Source organism: Fukomys damarensis, unplaced genomic scaffold (genome assembly GCF_012274545.1).
Source record: "Fukomys damarensis isolate Sample0158 unplaced genomic scaffold, DMR_v1.0_HiC HiC_scaffold_25, whole genome shotgun sequence".
In the NCBI taxonomy this organism is placed as follows: Eukaryota; Metazoa; Chordata; class Mammalia; order Rodentia; family Bathyergidae; genus Fukomys; species Fukomys damarensis.
In genome coordinates this window covers 26,308,459-26,315,307 of record NW_022900937.1, presented here as the reverse complement: position 1 = coordinate 26,315,307, position 6,849 = coordinate 26,308,459, and the positions used below count along the sequence as shown (strand labels likewise).

Here is a 6,849-nt window from a genome sequence, read left to right as displayed (position 1 = left end):
CAGGGACTTGTCCCACAGCCCCCCTGTGGATTGCAGCCCCTCACCCGGCCTCGCCCCGCCTCGGCCCTGCCCCCACTCCCTGGAGGGGCCCTGGCATCTCGCCGACCTTCACTTGCGAGGCTCCAGGCGGTTTCTGTTTCTTTATGCGAGCATGTGTCCCATGGAAGGATGCGTGACTCACAACCCGTGTCCACTCGAAACTGCACCGCACACTGAAAACGGCCTCGTGGCCTCCCTAGAAAACGTGTCTCCACCCTGCCAGAGCCAAAGGCCAGCATTGTGAAACTGAGAGGGCCTGCTGCCTGGTGGTGAGTGGGAGCTCAGTAAATATTTGCAGAGTTCATGAATGAAAGTCGAAGTATTCCGCCTCTCCACGCCTCAGTCCTTTCTGGAATTAAACAAATACTCATGAAGCGCTTTCTGTGTGCCAGGTAGAGTTCCACCGGCAGATGGAGGGTGACAGCCAGTCATTTCCCTCCCCCCGGAGGGAGGGTGTTCTAGTAAGAGTGAGGTGATAGATAAAAAACAAAAATAAATGATGCCACTTAAATATTGGTCACTACCTAACTAATGCTTAACACTCTGCCTTCTGTGTTCACCCAGGTAAACTCTCTCAGGCAGATGCCATTATTAGGCAATAAATCAGAGAGGAGGGAGCCATTTCCCTGGGTGGGTCAGGGGGCAGGTCCAAGCACTTGCCCTAAACCACTGTGAAGAGCGTTGGAGGGAGAGACAGCATTTCAGGCAAAGGGAACTATGGAGACAGAGTTCACCTTTCCCAAAGAAGAAAAGGAAGCTGGTAGCTACATTGGTGAGAAGGCCAAATCAAAAAAATACTTCAACTTCCTTGCTTCACATATTTTACATACGCTTTAGAAGACACAGGCAGAAACCCAGCTTTCTTGAGGTGGACAAGGACACCAATGAGGCTGCCTGCTGGCTGCCTTGAGCATCCCTTTCCTGGGCCCACAGTGTTCTGGCTGGGGCAGCCACAGCAAGGATGGGGGCCACTTTGCTCTTTCCCGCTGTCTTTGTGGTAAGAGGGGCATGACTCATTGACCTGTGGGGTAGCAGATAGGTTGGGGTGTGCTTTTGAAATGCACCAGAAAGGGGGAGCCAAGAAGGAGTGGGTCCGTGTGCTGAGAGGAGGAGGCCACAGGCAGCAGCAGGCCTGGCCCATTCTAGCTGTTGGTGAGTTGTGAGAAGGAGGTGGGCGGGGCCTGGAATCCCAGAGCATAGAACCGAGCCCTGTGGGTGTCATGCAGAGGCTGCTTGCATGAGGAAGGCATCTTTCTAGACAGAGGGAGCGATCTCTGGGGGCTCTCCATTACTTGGAGGCCTTCTTAAAGGATGTATTAAGCCTTCTGCTGTTGCTGAAACTGCATGCTGCAGGCTGGGGTAATTTCTAGAGAATAAAGGTTTATAAGGCTAACACTTCTCAAATTCAAGGTCAGGCAGCCAGGGCATCCCATGGCAAGACTCAGAGTCCCATCTCATGTCTCTCCTAGAAAGCTGCAGTAGAGCAGATAAGGGCCACTCATTGCCTCAGTTAATTACCTAATTAGCTCCCAAAGCCCCACATCCAAGCATCATAACATTGGACTCTTTAAGGGTTAGGAGGAGACAAACACGGAAACCACAGCAAAGACTAGTAGACATTGCAGTCCCTTGGATTAAACATCAACATCCTGTGCAGGGGCCAGCTTCATACAGCCTGTGTGTCTTGGACAGGTGTTTGGGTGACTGAGGACCTACCCTGTGTGCTACATGAGCCCCTGTCCCCTCCAACCTCCCAGGAACCTAGTGACCAGAAGGAAGTGGCCAACCCAGGAGGAAGTAGCTGCTGCTTGCTGAAAAGAGAAAATCGGGGCAATGAACTTGCTCCCATGTGGCCAGCCTCTGGACAAACTTCCGGGGAAAAACAGAGCCAGTGACTAATCCTAGGCCATTTCCTCAGAGACTGTGGGGTGCAGCCAGGAGCCAGGAAAGAAGCACCCAGGCAAGGGTCTGCCTTTGCATCTGCCAGACCCCAGGGAGACAGCGTCACCAAGATGTCAACCTCAAGGGATGGTTGTGGAGGGAGGGGTGCAGAGAGGAAAATAGTTTTGCCACGTGAATGCTGTGTGACCTTGGATGCCTTTCCACCCTCTCTGGGCCCGTTTCCCACCTGTACAAGGGGCTGGATGGCTATATGATCTGCAGAGCCCCACCCCTGCCTTTTCTGAATGTAACAGTGGTGCAAGGCCTAACTATGAGAGTTTGGTCAACTTTCCGCAGCTCCCCGGGCCAGCAGAGGCTCTGCCCCTTTGTGTCTTCATGCTCTGAGCCCTCTTAACATTCCCAGATATCACAACCAAATTTTCCTTTTCCTCAGGGCTCTACTCCATCCTTGGGCTCAGCTGCCCACTGTGTGGTTAGTCCAAGCACTGCTCCTGTGGGTAACATATTCACTTCCTCCCTGGATCCTGCTGAGGGCCCATCACCCTCACCACCACCACTGGCACCACCAAGGCACAGAGGAGGCCTCCATCTCCAAGGCAGTCCCTGATGGTGGGGTAGGGGCAAAATACACACCTGGCAGGAGCCCAGAGCACACATGAAGGAAGAAGCTTGATGGGGCCCTGGAGGGCAAGGAACCAGAAGGACAAGGAAGCCCTAGAGATGAGATGCTTTGATCCCAGGACCCTGACCAGGGAGCAGGCTTCCGGAGCTATCAGCATGGCTCCACAAGGAACACCTGCAGCCTACATCCTGGAGGAGTGGGGAAGATCAGGGGCACTTGCTTCCTTACCTGCAGATGGGGCACAATAACACCATATTCTTCCTGGCACTGTCCTGGGTTCCTGCAAGTGGATGAAACCAAACCTTGGCCTAGCCCAGGACACTGGAATCTCAGTGTGCAACTGATCCCTACACAAACCTCTCCACCCACACCTGCCTCTGCTGGTGCCAAGCGATGCTGAGAGCTCATGTGGGCACAGGGCCTGGCCCCTGCCTGTCCTGGGGAGGTCCAGGAGGGAAGGGAGCTCCACAGGAAAGAGCCGAGCCAGGCTCAGGACCTCCATTTGTGAGCTCTGGTTTCCAGTGGGCCTCATTTCCCTGACAAATTGCCAGGCAAATCTGATGGCCGGTGGTTCTCTTTCCAAGCGGGCAGGCATCTGAGGCGATGGCCAAGCTCCCAGCCCAGGACTGGGGGTCCCTGGGAGCTGCAGGCCTAGTTAAGACTGCAAGTAGGCCCAAGGCCCCTTTACTTTAAGTCCCCAATGTATTGCATATCAACCCAGGAGTTCCCCATTCCCTCTAGGGCAGAAGTTCCCAGGCCTCCTTAGGTGCCTGAATCTGAAAAGTCCTCAAATCCCTTTTGTGAAATGGCACCGTGTTTGTGTGCAACTTACTCACATCCTCCAATATACCTTAAATCACTTCCAGATCACTTATAATACCTACTCTTTGGTTTACTCTACATCAATAGTTGTGATAATTTAGAAAATAATGACCAAAATAAGTCTGTACATGTTCGGTACGGACACAATTTCTCCCCTTGTATTTTCAATTCATGATTAGTTGGATTGGCTGATGATGAGTCCTGGGATACAAATGCAGACTGCCCTGATATATATTTTAAACGACATGGCCACATTTTGAGTTAAAAATACATATGCTTTTTGCTTTAAACTTTTGGAAAGACTGCTTTTCTGGTTTTGCTTTTAGAGTGGTTTTGCTGTGAGGGATTCATTGAATTTACCACTAGTAACTATCCCTTGGCAGTTTCCCAACATTTGAGGATGCCTGTGAAGTGAGATCACACAGCCTCCACACTGTTTTTTGGGGTTTTTGTTTTGTTTTTCTTTTTTTGATACCGGGGATTGAACTCCGGTCCTTGCATTTGCAGGGCAGGCACCGGGACCACTGAGCTCAATCCCCAGCCCTCCATGCTGTTTTTACATGGGAGGAAATCTTCATGAAAACTAAGTGAGGCTGAAGCTGGATTACACTGCATGGACATTTCATTTGTGAACTGTGTTTGGGAACAACACTGCCGTTGTTGTTCTCCTCGGATATTTCTAGGGGGTCCCTGAAAAGTTCCCAGCACCTGGCCATTGTCCTGTGAATAAAACCAGCAAGGTGTGTTTTCTGGACAGGCAGCCAAGGAGGACGTCCCTGGAGACCCCTCCCAGCCAGCACAGCTATATTTGAAGATGACAAGATGATTTCCCTGAGTGGCCACAAGGGGGCAGACGGGTCACAATAAGATTGGACAATTTTTCTGAGCTAGCACCACCCGCCTTGTTGGTTCTTATGTGCTGTGGACCCCCAACATGCCTGAGCTTTAAAATATCATCCACTTGTTCATTTGCTGATTCCTTCAGTAGTCACTGCACACAAGTCAAGACAACCTGGAAAGAGAACAATTGGGCGATCTCCATCAGAATGATAGATGCAAATTCCCTTTGGATTGGTGCTTTCGCCTCTGGGAAGCTTAGGGTAAGTCTGATTAGCTTAACCAGTTCTGTATGAGGTTATCAATTGATACATTTTGGGGAATAAAGGAGACTAGAAACAACCCAATGATCAGTGGGGGATTAGTTACAAAAATGATACTGTATCCACGCGGTAGGATTCTATGCAGCTGTAAAAGTAAGAATGGAACCCTCCTTGAACTCTTGTACAAGGAGACCCAGAAATGTTGTTAGTAATTTTACAAAGTGGGTGTAGAACACTGTTCAGCAATCTACCTTTTATGTAAGAAGCGGGGAATAAAAGCCTGGGCAGTGCATGGCTGATTCCAGCTATTTGGGAGGCTGAGGCAGGAGGATCACTTGAACACAGGAATTTGGGGCCAGTTTGGGGCAACAGAGAGAGACCCTGTCTCAAAAAAAGTGGTGGGAGGAGGAAAATAGGAATACAGATATTATTCAGACATTCAAGGAACAAATATGGATGGCCACGAGTGGAAATTAAGTGAGATTATAACTGGATGGAGGGGGAAAAAACTGGATGTATGTGTTTAATGCTTGGAGAGGAAATACTTTTATTAATATCTTTTTATATTTTACATTTTTAAAAACCATGTGGATGTGTCATCTACGGGAATGACAATTTAAAATGTACTTGTGTCAGGCACAAAAGAAACTGACCATTCATTCTCCACTCCCCAGGTTCGTAGAGCAAAGTCGTGTCTACAAAGCCTATGAGAATGTTGTGTCTGTAACCTAGCAGGTGCAGGATGGGCATTTGCTGGGGAGCCCTCACAGGCATTCTGCTCAGGAGCTGGCTATCCACAGCACCAGGCCCTGTGCATAGTCACCATTGAACAAGCTCAAGAAAGGAGAAGTAGGCTAGGAGTGCTGGCACTTACCTGAAATCCCAGCACTCAGGATGCTGAGGCAGGAGGATCTCCATAAATGTGAGGACAATTTCAGCTACATGGTGAGAATCTGTCTCAAGAAAAAGAAAAAGAAAAGACAGAAAGAAAAGGAGGGGAAGGGAGGGAAAAGGAGAGAAGGGGAGGGGAGAAGAAATAGAACGGCTTGGCCACACTCAGGGCCAGAGAGCCCTCTCTGAGCATCTTTCTAGAAACCCCTCAGCCCTGCTTTCTAGAGGACCAGCAAGCTGGGCACCTTCAGGACAAGGTCATGTACTGGATGATCTGCTGCATCTTGTCCTGCAGGAAAAGCAGGGCCTGAGAAAGAAGGATGCAGGAGAGGAAAGTGCTATAGGGACAAGGACGTCAAGTTCTAAGGAATTCCCAGCACAGGGATGGCTTGGAGATGGTGAATCACAACACCAGCCCGTGTGGCTGGGCCTCCTGGCCCCTGCACACATGGATTTGCTGGTTGAGTCAACAGACACTACCAGGTAGGCACTTTCTCTACCCTCCACTTTGACAGATGAGAAAAATAAGTACAGTGAGGTCTCAGAGCTGACAGAGGGGGGCAGAGGATCCTAACCCAATCAGTCTCACTCCAGAGCCTGAGATCTCTCCCTCTCCCCACAGAGGGCAGTGCTATTCCAGCATCCTCTCTATGCCTAGTGCCGGCACCCTTTAAGTGACCAAGGGCAAGGAACTGGACAATGGGATGCAGGATACTATCTGGGAGGATCTTTTCCTACCCCCACCCCAGGCTTTCAAAGCTCACCCAGTTCCTCAGCCTGGGCCCTGCCCCTCTCCAGGCCTCCACTTCCCTTGTGTATAAATATAGACTCCCCCTTATTTGCCTGATTTCAGAATCTCCACCCTGGATAGACAGCCTGGGCTCCACCTCCTTCTGTACACAAAGCCTTTATCTTCTTATGAAAATGACCAGGTTCTGCCCATAAACACCCCGTCTGAGAGAGGTGGGGAGAGAACGTGTCATGGAAAATCGCAGAGGCACATTTCTTTGTATTTGAATACTTCCAGGCCTTGCTTTGGCCGCAGACCAACTCTGGGCGGAACCCCACTTCCTCAGCCGTTTCTGTGCTGGGAACTTCTTGGGAATCTGGTGAGGCCTATAGACATCTCAGAATAAATTCTTAAGTGCACGAAATAAAATATATGCAAGGAAAAGTGGAAATAAACTATGTGGAGATAGGGCTTGTCATGCTAGTTTCTGAGGTAGTGACATGATGCCTGTGTGCCCGGATGTACATGGCCTACACTGGCCTTACTAGGTCTGAAATGGAAGGAGGAATTAACCAGCTCAGAACTTCCCCATCGAAATAGTTTCCTCTGTGAGGAAACTGTGTGTGGAATTCATATCCATGCTTTAGTAACAGGCGAAGTGTTGTGGGCTGTTGCCACAGGCTGGCTTTGCACTATGACAATGACAATAGGTTGGGGAGGAAGCCAGACCCACTATGGTAGCT

At 50.0% G+C, this 6,849-nt stretch overlaps 1 protein-coding gene across 2 annotated transcripts in view; it reads right to left on the bottom strand.

The window, feature by feature from the left end:
- The window catches only part of Tbc1d2b (TBC1 domain family member 2B), an 83,234-nt gene extending 80,389 nt beyond the window's left edge, over nucleotides 1-2,845 (bottom strand). The window contains exons 1-2 of one of the 2 annotated variants that reach the window (XM_019206816.2): nucleotides 2,792-2,845; nucleotides 107-255 (exon numbers count right to left, since the gene is read on the bottom strand). The gene's annotated coding sequence lies outside the window, so the exon portion shown is untranslated. Of the gene's footprint in view, nucleotides 1-106; nucleotides 623-2,791 lie in introns of those variants that run through there. The other variant, XM_033756018.1, reaches the window with a different exon arrangement.
- Nucleotides 2,846-6,849: the final 4,004 nt, after the last annotated feature.